We start from the raw sequence: 17,198 nt of genomic DNA, 5'->3' as shown, positions 1-17,198 counted from the left end.
TTCGTACAGATAAGAAAAATAAATAATGAACTGATTATGGAATTAATATGTGATCAAGTTGGTGTGCAAAATGCTGCTTGGATGGTAGCATCTCTTGCCACCTAGATAAGGAGATAGATATTTAATTCCTACTAGTATTGGATCTTGTTTCAATCTTTTATTATCAGGTTCTAGTTTGGCGAGCTTTGATTTGATGCGAGCGTCTCCCCTTTGACAAATAAATTGTCATATACAAATTTAATAAGTGAATAAGATGGTTTGATGCATATGATAAGAGGGAATCTCATAAAACTCAATCATGCATCGGGCGCTCTTAGAAATAATATAATTTTCATTAGTACACATAAATGATAGATATAATGATTTAGCTTTTATTTTTTGGTAGGGCATGAAACTTCCGGCGCTGCTTGGGATGTAAGTATACAATGATGTTGTACTAGTTTTTTTGTCTGCCATATAATTTTTAAAAGAATTATATTTTGCATTGATCATTCTTCGTTTTCTAATTTTTTTTTTTTTTTACTTTTGTAGTTCATGTTCGCTTTTTCTCTCGAAGTGATTTGTTTCGTGGCAACATAATTTTGTCCAGCTGGTTGGCACTTTGTTCTCTAGGATAAAAATCGGTTAGGCTCAAGTCTCAGTCGCCACTAGGCGCAAATCCTCACTAAATTTTACGGAAAAAAAAGTTAGAAAAAAATTACCTTGGTATTTTTTTAATTATAAGCCAAAAAACATCATTGCAATGGAAAGGTGCCATATCAAATTTGATAAAAACCTCCCTCTTTATGAATTTATGAATTTTACACTTTTTTTCACTTTTGTGCTTAACAATGTAATGTTTGCAAATAACATACACCATGATATATATATAATATAATTGTAACTACTATATCTATACTATAAGGAAACTGACTTGGACTGTAGAACTATCAAACTTTCCTATCATTGTATATATTAGTAACTTTATTCTAGTAACATATTATTGAAAATACTAGAAAAATTATATCCACTTAATTATCTATCACTTCCATGCTAATCTTTTATCGATATTACCTATTTCCCAATTCCAACTCGAGTTAGGTCCGAGCATGACTGATCTCTCATCTAAGAACTCATGAGTGTTTTTTTTTCCTAACTATATCTTTTTATATATTTCTGTTATTTTACTTAGTATGCACATAATAGGATATCTTAGCCACCTGCATGATCCGAAACAGGATTAAAAAGTAACAAACCCTCGTTCAACAAAGTAGAGTAGGCTAAAAAGGTTGGAATAAAATCACCATCAAAAGCCAGCACCAAAAGTGAGTGTATACTTTAGGGGAGTTTGGTGGGAAACTGAGCCTATAAGCAATGGCTCATAATGTGGACATTATCAATCAACTCAAACACCTCTCAAACAACAAAAAGGATATTGAGAAAACGAGTGGTTTGAATGGCAGAGCACATTAGGAATTCTGAATGGGATTCAACAGCAGAACAAAATGAGCACAACTTCTCTCAATTTTGCCCCAAAAAAAATACCCGGAATTTATTGGGCCGACCCTTGCGACCAGAGAGCTTATTACCCGGTACCCGCACGCCAACTCGCCAAGTTCCTCTTAGATGGGTCCCACTTAAATCCAATGGGGCAATTCTGACCGCACGATTGCCTCGATACTTTCTTGATACGACAATAGATCACCGCACGAAAGTCAATGCAACCGTATCACCCGTATCCATCGCATGATCACCACGTGGGAAGCTATTTCTTTCCCAAAATGCCCTCTCTTCTTCCCGCCTCTTTCATCCCGCTAGTTTCGCCAACGTGGGTGACCCGCACCGCCGGTAGAATAAGAATGTGAAGGATATAAGAGTTTATAGTAATAAGAGCATGAATATGGAGTGGAAGCAATTCGGGACTGCTCTCTAGAGAACGAGAGAGCTCTCTGGAGTTTGCCATGTTCCCGGCGTTGGATTTGGGCCAACAATTACCAAATTTCTACGAAATCTAGCCTTTCTTCAGCCTCTTGATCGCAACTACTTCAATCCCAAGATTCAAACAGATTCTCCTTTTACCTTCCAAAACTCATATACGAGGAGGGAGATGCGGTCGAGGTTGTGAAGTTTGTTAGCTTGGCAATTGGGTTGTGGTTGATTCTGGATTGGGACTAATGCGGGCACTGTTGTCGTTGTTCAATGGATTGGCAAAAGTCTCTGTATTCAGGAAGGGGGAAGTTTCTCAGTGGATCGACTGTGGAGGGAGGCGGCGGATGAGCTCGCGAGGGAGGCGAAGAAGAATGAACATGATTCTCAAGTCGTCGGGCACGGTAGGGGGCGAGGGGTCGAACAGCTTTCGTGTCGGTGTTTCTCGGCGAGAGGGGAGAAGGAAGTGATCAGGATTGTTCTATTGTGTGGGAGGTATCTTTGTTTTTTTTCTCTTTCTCTCCCTTATATGTAGGAATAGGCGAAGTCCTAAAAATCGAGTTCACTGTGTTATTGTTCTTTTTTGTGTCTTAACATCTGTTATCATTTATCTGGGTTTTTCCCTTGATTTAGTTATCTTAATTCTTCAACGTAACTTCCACATTTGGTTGTTGATCTTCTATAGGAATCTAGACTTGTAGTAAAAATTAGGATAAGGATTTTTTTCCCTTCTGGGGAGAAGGATGGAGGATTAAAAATTAAACCAAACTTTCAATGAACATCCTATTTCTTTTTTTTCTTTCTTTTTGAAAACATAAATTTTTATTGAATGTCTTTCAGATAATAATAGGATTCTGATGGAACTTGAGTTGATTCTTGTGATTGGAATATCTAGACGTAACAGATTTGGTAAACCAATGTGTTTCAGATTTGAAAAAAGAGACATTACTGATGAGTTTTGCATTTGGTCTACTTCAATTTCGTGCGCAGTTTTTGATTTTTTGTGAAAGTAATAGTGCATTCTTTGCTTATAAATTTCCGCTTGCCATCTTGTTCTTTTTACTGATTCTATATTTGTTTGAGTTCCCTAGTTGGACATGGTTTAATCTTGTTCGTAGGAATTCGGATGCCAAGAAGACATGATCTTTTGCGGCATATTTGATGGCCATGGTCCTTGGGGCATTATGTGTCAAAAGCGGTTCGAAAATCCCTTCCTCCATCTCTACTTTGTAACTGGCAGGAGGCTCTTGCTCTGGCTGCTCTGGTAGCTGATAAAAACCTTTGTCAGTTTGACATTTGGAAACAATCCTATCTTAGCACTTGCGCTACCGTAGACAAGGAGCTTGAGAAGCATCGCAGGCTGGATTCCTTCCATAGTGGAACCACTGCATTGACGATCGTCAAACAGGTAATTACCAATTTAACTTATAAGCCTGTTACTTAGGTGATTCTCACAGTGAAGCAGAACGTTATCTTATTACTCTAATTTTTTCGTATACTATATGAAAGAACTGGATTTCTTTGGGTACACAATATGTCACTGAGTAGAAAAAGTTGCATTGCTGAGTTACTTTTGGTATTAGTATTTTCTCAACAACTCTATACAGTCAGTGTTGTATAGCTTCAAGTGCGAATTTCTGGTATTTATGAGATTTGTTTTAGGAATAAGTTTCAGATTAGTAGACATTATAATTTGAATGTATGGCAAGGATTATGGAGTATCTGACCTTGTCTGAAATTTCTAGATAGAAAAAACCATACGAAGAACTAATAGGAACAGAAATACAAACTTTTTTCATCCATGATAGATGATATTGAACTGCAGGATGAAGATATATACTTACCCAGCACTTGCATGCAAACTCAAAAATTTATGAGAAGAATTGTGTTGACCAGTCTTTTATAGTTATAAAACTGCAAGTCTTGCAAAGCACCAAATATGACCAACCAAGTTGATGGCACAAACTCCTCTAAGATTTTTCTAGTTATCTTGTGCAATTTGTTTTTTTTTTTTTTTTTTTTTTTGTGTGTACTGTAGTCCAGATTGCAGCAGGATCTGACTGAGGCCCTTATTTTGTTAGCCATTGTTATAGATGAAGTAACTAGAATTAAGGTTTTCTCCACAGAAGGAGATCAGTTAACCTTGAAGAGCATACGAGAAGGAGATTTTGAGTAGTGCACATAGTAAAGTATTCACCACTAACCTATGCATTCCAACTGACATATTGAAGCCACTTGTAAAACAAACTGATAGTGTGTAATTGCTGCCACATACCCCTTTCAAGGTCAAGAACCTTCCACCTAGGAGAAGGCTATCATAACTCACCCAACTATTGATAATTAGGAGACCTCCAGTCGACAATATTTGCAAATGATAGATTTATACTTATCAAGACAATAATGAGCTTGAATGCTATGTGGCATTTTGTTTTCTTGATACGGGTCTAAATTTGGTAGAACTAGAAATAGGATATTTGGAATGTAAATTTTATTGGGAATAGAGATCTAAATGAAGTCCGGTCAAACTTGATGCCAATGCATCCTCATGGATAATTTTCCCCCTCTTGGATAAATTATATAACAGAATAAAGGGAAGATTGGAAATCTAAAAATAGATAGGATGAATTGGAGAAGTACCTTTAATGTGTTGTCTCAAAATCTTGTCTTCGGGAATGAAGAAAAAATTGTAAAAGACAGCAATAAATATATCACAGGTCAAAATAATGGAGGTTCGAAGATGAGAGTTGCAAAGCTAAGAGTGCTGAGTTGTCAAAAGATATCAGGAGGTATAACAGGTTCATGATCAAACAACAGCAGGAAGACTGCAGCTTTTTGAAATGGTAGAAACTGAACACTTTGATGAAATGAAGATTCTTTCCCTTTTGGTGCCTATCTTGCAGCTCATCTGTCATTTCTTTCTTTCTTCTTCCTCTTCTTCTTCTTTGAGAGAGAAGGGGAGGCCACATCAATTCATTAGATTGCTCATCTGTCATGCTACTTTTTAGGAACTGACCATTTTCCCTATTCTTTCCATCCTATCTTACCAATGTTTCTTATTTATTTGTTCTCAATGATGCTTGTGAATAACCACACTTATGGATTGTTTGGTTGTCTATGAGGTTTCTAAAACAGATAATTGCGAAACATGATTTATTTAAAGTGCTTTCTGAAAAATAGAGGGGGCGGCTGTTTTTCATAAAACTCATTTTCTAGGATTTGTGACTTACCAGCTCTGGCAAAACAGATTTCATGGAGAACAACCAAATGACTATCTTTGTAAAATTCATTTTAGTAAAACTTGTCAATCAACAGCCTCCTAATGTCAATCAGCAGCATCTACTTGCGCAAATATCTGAGCTTCTTCCAAGTTAATTAGTTTCTTGTTCAATCAGTATTTGCCCTATTCTTTTTTCTTCTTCTTGAGTAGAAAATGCAAATAATCGGATGGTTTCTTATTTCTTGACTAGAAGTGAAATAATTAAATATAAATGAACTCATGAGGTTGTCCATATACTATTCTATTGGCTATATGTTCCAGGCAAACTGAGTTATTAACTTCATGTAATAAAGATAGTTACCATATCTACTTAAGCATATATATTGAACTTATTCAAGTTCTATCAGCACTGGCTTGAAGCTTCTACCTGATGATTCCTTGTTAGGGTGAACTCATGGTAATTGCGAATGTTGGTGATTCTCGTGCTGTGTTGGCAACAACTGCAGAAGATGGCAGCTTGGTTCCTGTACAACTTACCATTGATTTTAAACCAATTTGCCTCGTAAGTTTCTGTTTTTTATACATTTACAATAAAAAGTTTGGGCTCCACCTGATTTTCAAAATCTTAACAAGATATACAATTCACTCAAAACTGATCATGAACTTTAAAACTATTACATTTAATTTCATTCCATGGTTAATATATCTATTCTTGCTGATCTCAGAGGAGGCTGAGCGCATAACTCGTTGCAAGGGCTGTGTATTTTGTTTGCATGATGAGCCAGGCGTACACAGGGTATGGCTACCAAATGGAGAAACACCAGGGTTGGCAATGTCAAGAGCATTTGGAGACTACTGTGTTAAAGATTATGGGCTGATTTCTGTGCCTGAAGTCACTCAAAGGAGAATAACCAATAGAGATCAGTTCATCGTGCTTGCAACAGATGGGGTATGTGCAGTCAGCATGATAATTTCATTTGATGAAATTCTGCTGTTCCTTTATCTAAGCATCTGTTACAGAGGTTGAAATAATATTTTCTTCTTGGTATACCTTACAATGACTGATTAATCAATAAAACTCAATGTACAGGACTATGCATATCTAGAAGAATTATTGGTAAATTTGTTAACTGAGAAAGACATGTATTAAACATCAGTACTGGTCTTTGTTTGTTTCTATTGCTTTGCTTGCTATCTTTGAATAACTTTGTCTTTAGGTTATATAGGCTAGAGATTTGGATGCTTTAGTTTACTCTGCAAAGTGAAGCAATGAAACTGCCATGTTTCGATTTTTTTCTAAAAAAAATAAGGGGAGAAAAAAACATCCCTCTAGTAAAATGCATGAAATTATCTCTAACAAGCCTTCTTTTCAGTACACAATTTTTCAGATTGCAGCACATATTGGTATTAGATATTGTAATTCAAATACACACACACACACACACACATATACATGTACACATATATACACACACATATACATGTATATATACATGTATATATATATATATATAGATAGATAGATAGATAGATAGATACATCTATACATGTATACATGTATATATACATCTATACATGTATACATGTATATATACATACATACATACATGTATACATGTACATACATGTATATATCTATATAGATCTATATATATATGTACATACATGTATATATGCACATACATCTGTACATATATATATATATATATTCTTCTAATAGGTCAGAGTTCATCTTGCAATAACTTGTACAAAATCTCTAATATCAATATGATTTGCCTATGTGCTTTGCATCCATAATATGATCATTTTGGTTGGGTTTATGACAAAGTTTTTCCTATCCAAATTCCTCTCACATGCCAGTCCTATAATGTTTCAGGTTTGGGATGTTATTTCCAACCAAGAAGCTGTGCAGATGGTGTCCTCGAGCAGGGAAAGAGGAAAATCGGCAAAATGGCTTGTGGAGCATGCTGTTCGAGCATGGAAGCGCAAGAGGAGAGGAATAGCAGTGGATGACTGTTCAGCCATATGTCTCTTCTTTGATTCTTCACCACCCTCAGTATGTTGATGCTCTGTTAGCATCTTATGCAGAGCATTAAGGGTCAAGCTGTTAGCAAACATCATTTTAAATAGTTAGATATATTAATGATAGTATGGTCAGTAGGATCAGGTGGAATAACAAATGGTGCTGAAGGATTGAGCAGGTATTTCAAATGGTTGTAATGATTAGCATCTCCCAGCTTCATAGGTGGCTATCATGATCGAGCAGCTATTTCAAATGGTGCTAAAGGATGATTTTGGCCAAAAGGGATGACTTTGGAAGTAAAACATGGTGGAATAACAAAAAAACTTGGTCGAATCAAACACCTAATAAACTACAGATCACCAATGATGGTGTGGCCAGGCTAGCTGGAGATCGTGATGCAAGAATTGTCTGAGCTTTATGGATTTACAATTTGCTCACTTCGAAGAACATGGTTTAAAGTTCCTACACTCAGGCCGTCGCCCTTTCATCCATTATTCCGTCCCTTTCTCCTTGTTCTTCGCTTGTATTCCTAGTTTTGGAACCGCCGATCTCCAAAGAATCGCAGGCGCGGACGGGCCTCAGGCCAAGTATGTATTCAGAGAAGCTCATGGGGCGCTGATTAGATGGCTGCCTACGTGGCCTACTATTGAGGGTACACCCTTTGGTCCAAGGAGGAGAAGTTGCCACTGATATTCTGCGAGCTGTTGTATTTTGATTTTATTGGATATATCCGTACACGTACTGTATGAAGCATCCGTTTGAGCAAAAATAAAATAATAATAATAATAATAATAAATAAAAATAAAAAGAGGAGGGATGGGGGAGGGGCATCCTCCTTCTCATAAGCTTTGCTTTCCTAGCTATACCCCCATCTTCATGTGGCCTCTTGGGCCATCAACAACAAAATCCAAAACCCCAATACTCATCTCCTCTAGCCCAGTCTTTCGTCACCACCCTCCACGCCTCCTCACCTCGCCCATCAACCTCTACCTCACATGGTATGGATCCTTCTCCCCCAACCATAAGGCCGCCATCTCCAACTTCTTTGCCGCCTTCAAAACCACAACTCTCCATGGTAGGCTACCATCCAGCAATACGAAGACTCGACCGGAAAGCCGGCCTCGGTCACCGTCAACCTCGCAGGCCACACCTTCGATGCTTCATACTCCCTTGGAAAATCTCTCAACCGGGTCAATTCAGCCAACTTGGTGAAAACTTCCATGGCCAAACACATCTTCCCCTTCACCCCAGCGGCATCTACTTAGTCCTCACAGCCTCCGACTCACTGTCGAACGGTTATGCCATCATGGCCATAAATAATAACATGCTAAAATTTAGATTCGCAATAATACCATATTCAAGTTTGAGAAATATACATGCGGAAGACATATTGAATACGTTCTTCAATTATCTAGAATAATAGCGGTCAGATCTTTCCCTTCCTTGCTCCTCACAAAAATAGCCGTCAATTGGGCAAGCTATCAACCATATGGAGAGGAGAAGGGGACCTAGCCTTTATATAGAAAATATAAGAGAGCCTTACCATCAAAGGCTCCAAAACCCTAATTAGGTTGCCTGGCCTACATACCAAAATTACCACATTAAATAGGACTCAATCCTATACATAAAAGGTGCACCAAAGCCTATAAAACAAAATGATCACACATCATATTGGGTTTAACCATAGTACCATTCTGAGCTATACGTCTAATCCGTTTATAAAACAAAAATACGCCATCAGTATAAACCCATATTTTAAAATTATTCTAATAGGCCCACGTCGGCGACACCGGCGTTCAGTGCCCAGGCTATGCGTAAGGCCCGTTCGCCCGGCCGGCCTAGGGGGCCACCGAGGCCGCCACTGGTGGCTCCGAACAGAGTTGGCGTGGATGGGATGGTCATGAACGTGGCGGCAGTCGTTGCAGGGGCCTCACAAACCCGTTCCGCGATGGGTCTACCAGTCTACCAAGGGGATCAGCGTGCACCATTGGAGGCTTCAACGGCATTCGCCGGGATCTTCGGCGCCGGAGCCTACCCAGAATACCCGGGCAAGTTGATGATTGATACACGGAGCGGCGCAAGTTTTAATGTTTATGGTGCCGGTGGCCGGAAGTTTCTCCTTCCGGCTATCTTGGATGCAGTCAGTGGAAGTAGCAAGGTTTAGAGAAACCACAGTATTTAAGTTGGTGCCGGTCGATGGAAGATAAAACAGAGGAGCATTTTAAAAGTGGGTGGGTGCTTTGGTTTTATTATGGTTTGTACCAAGTCGGATGATGACTTGGATATTGTTCGGTAAAAGTAGTATGTGAGTAAAAAATATTGTATATAAATCTGAAGCGGTAAATGTTGATTAAAGGTCTATAATCATTAAGTGTGCCGCCTAAAACCCTATTTCCACTAGCAGAATGCAAAGGTGCATGGAAAAGATATTGAAGTCATTAATTATTGAACCATCACAAGTCTTTTCCACGTGCCTTTTCATGAGGTGTATGTCACCTTTTGATTCACCTAAGGGGGAAAAAAAAAAGGGAACTAATTACCCTTCAAGTCATGGCGGTATTGTTTATGCCATAACAAAGGTGCATCTCCATTCAACCATCAAAAAAAAGAGAAAAAGGTACATCTTCATTCTAGATGTCTTGCTTTAAACATGAAAAAAATAAAATAGCACTTCTTTCAACCATCTCTGCGGTAGGTTTTTTTTATTGAACCTCTTGCTCAGGTAGCATGAGGAACAATGAAGGCTTTGACAAATCATCACATTAGATCAATGAATTGATTGGTGGTCTTAACCTTCTTAGCAAAAAATTCAAGAAATGTAGCACTCATAACAACTTTCACTTTATCCTGCTTTAAGCATGCAAAAGCATAAAATAATTTAATGAAATGCATGTTTTCATTCATCGCCTGTTGGGGGGAATAAGATTTTTCCCCCAAGTGACACGAATGCCCCCAAGAAGCCGCACAATCGCCGACCCTGAACAGCCAAAGTCGACGTCCGGCCTCGGAACGTCCGACCGAACGCCCGACCTCAAGACATCCGACCTCGAGACCTCCGACCTAGAAAAATCCTGATGCTCAAGGTCTACCCTTGTCAGCCACCTACTACGACCGTACTCCTCCGAGGTCCAACTGAGGACCATATCCTGCCGCTGCTTCAGCATTTATTGCGCATGGTCACTCACAATCAATGCGGGTCTCCGGCTTACTCCACAATTAATGCGGATCTCCGGCCTACTCTGCAATTAATGCGGATCTCCGGCTTACTCCACATTTAATGCGTATGGCTCCTGTCATCTACGGACTCTCAGCTCTCCACGGCAAGTTAGCCCAGCAGAGTCTGGTCAACCATGATAAGTCTCTGATCTTGGCCATACCTCCGACACCAATGCAATGATTCGCCTGGTAGCGTACTGGTTCGGGTCGTACGACGCCCTCACCGCCGACATCAGCACAATGATTCGCCTGACCGTGCGCCGACCTGAGCCACATGCCGAGCCGTACTATGGCCTCGCCCTGTTACATCACAGGTAAACCGACCCCCACCTATAAAAGGGAGCCTTGGCTTCTCAGGAGGGGGTTGGGAAATTCCGTGCCCTACAAACACTGTTTATCTCCTCTCTACACACTTTGCCCCCTCCCTGACTTGAGCGTCGGAGGGCCGGCGCCGGAAAACCCGGCCACCGGCTTGCCTGCAGGCACCCCAGACGGTGGACGCCGCCCGCTGACGGATCGCCGCCCCGCCGTGAGGACCCCCTGCTCCCTCTCTCCGGCCACCCCAAACGGAGGACGCCGCCCGCCGACTGGTCGCCGCCCCGCCGTGGTGACCCGCAGCTCCCTCTCCCTCGACCGAAGATTGCCCCCGGGTCCAATTTCCAGCAACAGTTGGCGCTAGAGGAAGGGCCCGAGTAGCAGTCATGAAGTTGAGAAGTAAGGGAGCCTCCAACGTCTCCCGGCGTCCCCCGCAAAGTCCTGGACGCTCCGTCCAGAATTCTCCAACTCCGGCTGACCCAGTTCCTCAGGTCCAGCCGGAACAGTTCAATGCCTTGGTACAGCAAGTCCAGGCCCTGGCCGCCGCCGTTCAGGGCCTACGACGCGAGGAAGCTTTACCAACGCTCCCCCGCGGACTCAGGTCCCGCCGGAGTGTCCCCCAACGGCCCGGTCTTCTCAAGCCAAAATCTGCGTGGCTCCTCCAGAGCCAACAACGAAGAACGGACTTCTCCCCGGAGGGAGCCCTGGGGGAAGATTTCGACAGGAGACCCAACTTTCTGAGGCTGAGTCAGCCCCAGACCACCGCGAACCGGCGCGATCACGGCAACAATCCGCGGGCGGGGGAGCTCGACCGAAAAGTGGAGCATCTAGCGCCAGATTGCGGCGCTCCACAGCAAGAAGGCGAGGCAAGAGGGAGACTTTGAGTTCACTACCAAGTCCCCCTTCTCCTGCAGATCGAGGACGAGCCGGTTCCCGCGAGGTTCAAAATGCCTCAGGTGGAGCCCTACAGCGGAATCACCGACCCTCTCGACCACTTGGAGAGCTATCGGGCCCTCATGGCCCTACAAGGGTCCTCGGAGGCCGTACTTTGCAAGGCCTTCCCAGCAACCCTCCGAGGGACCGCTCGGCTTTGGTTCTCTGGACTGAAGCCGAACACGGTATCCTCTTTTGAGCAACTCGGCAGGCAGTTCGCCACTAATTTTGCTGCCAGCCGACGCCAACGACGGACGTCAGATTCCCTCTTGGACATCAAACAGAAGGAGGGGGAATCCCTTAAGGAGTACCTGGACCGCTTTACCGCCGCCACCTGGGAAGTTCGCGAGCTAGACCAGTCATAGCCATGTCGGCTTTGAAGACTGGGGTTCGCTCCTACCGATTCCTCTTCTCCATCGAGAAGAGCTTCCCGGCCGACTTCACCGAGATGTTGGCCCGAGCCCGGAAGTACGCCAAGGCCGAGGAGGCGGTCGCCTCCAGGCGGGGAGCAATTGAGCCCGCCTCAAAGAAGCAGAAGAAACCGCGAGGAACGAGGCCGACAAGGAGTCGATCTCCCCGTCGAGAGAAGAATCTCCCCCGGCTGAGGAGCCCGCCCCGGCAGCAGGGACGACCTCAGCAGAGGACCCCTCCTCGACCGAGGTCTCCACCACGGCCTCGGACGTACACGGGGAGGTACGAGAACTACACGCCTGTCAATGCTCCCCGGGCCGAGATCCTGATGGAAATCGAGGGTCGGGACTTCTTCCGACCCCCGCCTCCTATGCGAGACACGGGAGTTCCCCGTAATCCCAGGAAGTACTGTCGCTTCCATCGGGACCGTGGGCACGACACGGAGGACTGCTTCCAGCTCCGGGATGAGATAGAAGCACTCATCCGTCGGGGAGTACTCAACCGGTTCGTGAGGAACCGACATGAGGAAAGGAGGCCGGCGGAGAATACCATACCGTCCGAGAATCCGGACGACAACAGGCCCATTGCCGGCACCATCAACATGATTGGGAGGGCCTCGGCAGGAACGGCCGCCCAGAGAGCACCCCCGAAGCGCCCACGCACTGATGAAGTCATCTCGTTCTCGGACGAGGACTTAGAAGGGGTCGAGACCCCTCATGATGACGCTGTGGTCATCTCTATGATTGTAAATAGGTTTGATGTAAAGCGTGTCCTAGTTGACAATGGAAGTTCAGCCAACGTTTTGTATTATCATGCCTACCAAAAAATGGGGTTGCCAGAAGGACATCTCCGGAGAATTAATGCCCCTGGTGGTGGGTTCACTGGGATTCAGTCCCAGTTGAAGGAGGCCGCTTCCTTGTCACAGTTGGCCTCGCTCCCCGGGAGAGCACGGAGGACGGACTTCCTGTGGTCCGTCTGCCCTCGTCTACAACGCCATCCTTGGACGGCCAGGGCTAAACGCCCTTCGAGCCGTGGTTTCAACCCGCCATCTGCTCATGCGGTTCCCCACCGGCCAAGGAGTAGGCGAGGCCGCGGAGACCAGCTGGTCGCCAAGCAATGCTACATGGCGGCCCACGGAGTAAAGCAACCAACCGGGGCACGATTCGCCAACGGGCCCCTCATTACCCATAGAAACCCTCGATGCGAGGGACACCCCTTGGAAGAAGCAAGTAGAGCCCGGTGAGCTTCTTGTTCAAGTTCCACTACGAGAAAATTTTCCTGAGCTAACTGTGCAGGTCGGCTCCGGCCTTGGCGCCTGCGAGAGGGACCACCTCGTCAGCTTCCTGCGGGACAACTGACGTCTTCGCCTGGTCGCCCGCGGACGTGCCAGGAATTGACCCTGAGGTCATGGTCCATCGGCTCCAGGTGAAGCCAACTAGCAGACCTGTGAAGCAGAAGAAAAGGGGCTCCGCCCCGGAACGGCAACGAGCTGCGCCGAGGAGGTGGACAAACTCCTCGGAGCCGGCTTCATCCGGGAGGTCTCCTACCCGGACTGGCTCGCCAACGTAGTCCTCGTAAAGAAGGCCAATGGGAAATGGCGTATGTGCGTGGACTACACCGACCTGAACAAGGCCTGCCCGAAAGACAGCTTCCCCTCCCAAGCATCGACCAGCTCGTCGACTCCACTTCAGGACACCAACTGCTAACTTTTATGGACGCCTTTTCAGGGTACAATCAAATCCGAATGGCGCCGGAAGACGAGGAAAAGACGGCCTTCATCACCGACAAGGGCACCTACTGCTACAAGGTGATGCCCTTCGGCCTGAAGAATGCTGGAGCCACCTATCAGAGGCTGGTCAGCCAAATTTTCAAAGATCAGATCGGCCGAAATATGGAAGTCTACGTGGACGACATGCTGGTAAAAAGCCGAGCGGCGGAACACCACATAGCCGATCTCAACGAGACATTCAAAGCTCAGGAGATACCAAATGAAGCTCAACCCGGCGAAGTGTGCGTTCGGGGTCACCTCGGGCAAGTTCCTGGGTTTCATAGTGACCCAGCGCGGAATTGAAGCCAACCCGGAGAAAATCCGGGCACTGCAAGAGATGTCGCCTCCGAAGACAGTTAAGGAGGTGCAGCGGCTCGCAGGGCGAGTTGCCGCCTTGGGAAGGTTCGTCTCTCGGTCAGCCGAGCGCTGCCTCCCTTTCTTCAAAAGCCTCAAACGGCCGAAAGACTTCCGGTGGTCAGAAGAATGCCAGCGAGCCTTTGAAGAGCTCCGGAGCCTTCTGGCCTCTCCCCCGCTGCTCACCAAGCCCCAGAAGGGCGAGGTTCTTTATCTATACCTGGCCGTCTCCCCGGCCGCAGTGAGCTCAGTCCTCGTCCGGGAAGAGGACAAGCTCCAAAAGCCGGTCTATTACACCAGCCGGGTTCTCAGGGATGCTGAGACCCGATATTCTAAACTTGAGAAGACCATCTTCGCTCTCATCATCTCGGCTCGGAGACTCAGGCCTTACTTCCAAGCCCACACAATAGCTATATTGACCGACCAGCCTATGAAGCAAATATTGCAAAGGTCGGATCGTGCGGGGAGGATCGCCAAATGGGCGGTCGAGCTCGGGAATTCGACCTCGAATATCGGCCCAGGCCGGCTATCAAGGCCCAAATACTCGCCGACTTCATCGTGGAATGTACCCTGCCGGACGACCCCGAGTTGCCACCCGTATCCGCGGAGGAAGCCCCGAGGCAGCCATGGGTCCTGCACTCGGACGGGTCTTCAACCTCGGGGGGTAGCGGAGCCGGACTCATCCTCACCAGTCCAGACGGAGGGTGGCCGAGCAAGCCTTGCGCCTCGAATTTCCGGCCTCGAACAACGAGGCCGAGTATGAGGCTCTCATCGCCGGACTCAAGCTGGCGAAAGAACTGAAAGTGGAAGACCTGACGGCCTTCAGCGACTCCCAGCTGGTAGTGAACCAGATCCAAGGAGACTTTGAAGCTAAAGAGCCATCCATGCAAAAGTATCTCCAAAAGGTGCGGGAACTTACGTCTGCCCTGAATTCTTTCAATATTCAGTACATTCCCAGAGCGGAAAACCTCAGGGCAGACCAGCTGTCCAAATTGGCAACCTCCCGCATGAGCGAGCTTCCCAAGGGAACAACGCTCGAGTATCTTCAGATCCCCAGCACGGAGGAACCCGAGCCCACCATGTGCATCGACTCCGAGCCAAGCTGGATCGATGGGCTCGTCTGCTACCTCCAAGACGGGACCCTACCTCATGACGAGACGGAGGCTCGCCGAATCAAGCGCCAAGCCCCCCGGTATGTCTTGTACGAGAATAGGCTTTATCGACGATCATTTACTTCTCCCCTTCTCAGATGCCTCCGCCCCTCCGAGGCGGACTATGCCCTCCGAGAGGTCCATGAAGGGATCTGCGGAAATCACCTGGGGGGGGCACTGGCCCATAAGATCCTGCGGCAAGGATATTACTGGCCCACGCTCCAGAGATGCGACGATTTCGTCCGGAGTGCGATCGGTGTCAACGAAACGCCAATATCCAGCGCCGACCTTCGGCCCTGCTGACTTCCATCATCGCCCCCTGGCCGTTTGCCCAATGGGGGATCGACATCCTGGGGCCCTTTCCCCTGCCACCGGACAAGAAAGTTCCTGGTCGTCTCCATCGACTACTTCACCAAATGGGTCGAGGCCGAACCTGTCGCCCGGATCACCGAGCAAAAGATGCGGGACTTCGTGTGGAAGTCCATAATTTGCAGATTCGGACTACCCCGTATCCTTATATCCGACAATGGTCGGCAATTTGACAATGTCCATTTCAGGGAATTTTGCTCTGAGCTCGGCATTGACACCGTTCACCTCGGTTGCTCATCCCCAGACAAACGGGAGAACTGAGGTAACTAACCGCACTATTTTGCAGGGACTCAAGGCTAGGCTTGATCGGTCCAAAGGACAGTGGGTCGAGGACTTGTACAACGTCCTCTGGGCGTATCGGACTACTTTCCGACTGCCCACGGAGAGACCCCCTTCAACCTAGCATACGGCACTGAAGCCGTCATCCCGCTAGAGATCGGCCTTCCTTCTCCAAGGGTGGAGCATTACGACCCGACACCAATTCCTCCCAGCTCAGGAGCAACTTGGACCTCGTTGAAGAGACACGAGAGGTCGCCCGGGTTCGTATGGCAAGATACCAACAGAGAACGGCCCAATACTACAACTCCAGAGTCAAGCCCAAGCTCTTCAAAGTGGGGGACCTCGTCCTCAGAAGAGCCGAGGCTTCTCAACCGACCGAGCAAGGAAAGCTCGCCCCAAATTGGGAAGGGCCGTATCAAATCGCCCGGGTACAACGACCAGGGGCGTACAAATTGAAGTCCCTGGAGGGGACTCTGATCCCGCGAAGCTGGAACTCTGAGAATCTACGAGTGTACTACCAATGAAACCCCATGGGGTTTAAGACGATCGGGACCATAGATTCATCTCTTTTCCTGCGAATGAATCGCCTATTTCAATGATTACAATTCTCTACTAATGTAGGTCGTTTTGTGATCCTCAGATTCCTCGACTGAGATCGGGATGCCTCGAGGCTCGACCGTAGAGTCCCAAACTCCCTCGACCTCGGAAGTATCGCAGGACGATGAGAACATCGGCTTGGCGCAAGATTCCCTCGACTAAGGTCGGGATGCCCCGAGGCTCGACCGTAGAGTCCCAAACTCCCTCGACCTCGGAAGTATCGCAGGACGATGAGACATCGGCTTGCACAAGATTCCCTCGACTAAGGTCGGAATGTCCCGAGGGTCGACCGTAGAGAACCAGACTCCCTCGACCTCGAGAAGCGTCGCAGGTCGGTAGAGCGTGCCCAGACCCGCCGACCTGACGAACGATCCCTCGACTAAGGTCGGGATGGCCCGAGGGTCGACCGTAGAGAACCAGACTCCCTCGACCTCGGAAAGCGTCGCAGGTCGGTAGAGCGTGCCCAGACCCACCGACCTGACGAACGATCCCTCGGACTAAGGTCGGGATGGCCCGAGGGTCGACCGTAGAGAACCAGACTCCCTCGACCTCGGAAAGCGTCGCAGGTCGGTAGAGCGTGCCCAGACCCGCCGACCTGACGAACGATCCCTCGACTAAGGTCGGGATGCCCGAGGGTCGACCGTAGAGAACCAGACTCCC

The 17,198-nt window shown here is 46.5% G+C and overlaps 1 pseudogene; it reads left to right on the top strand.

The window, feature by feature from the left end:
- Positions 1 to 1,827: 1,827 nt before the first annotated feature.
- Positions 1,828 to 7,375, top strand: LOC103695993 (annotated as a pseudogene).
- The last annotated feature ends 9,823 nt before the right edge of the window (positions 7,376 to 17,198 follow it).

This window comes from Phoenix dactylifera, chromosome 13, assembly GCF_009389715.1.
Source record: "Phoenix dactylifera cultivar Barhee BC4 chromosome 13, palm_55x_up_171113_PBpolish2nd_filt_p, whole genome shotgun sequence".
Taxonomy (NCBI): Eukaryota; Viridiplantae; Streptophyta; class Magnoliopsida; order Arecales; family Arecaceae; genus Phoenix; species Phoenix dactylifera.
The sequence above is the reverse complement of the archived record's forward strand: the minus strand, read 5'-3'. Positions and strand labels throughout refer to the sequence as shown.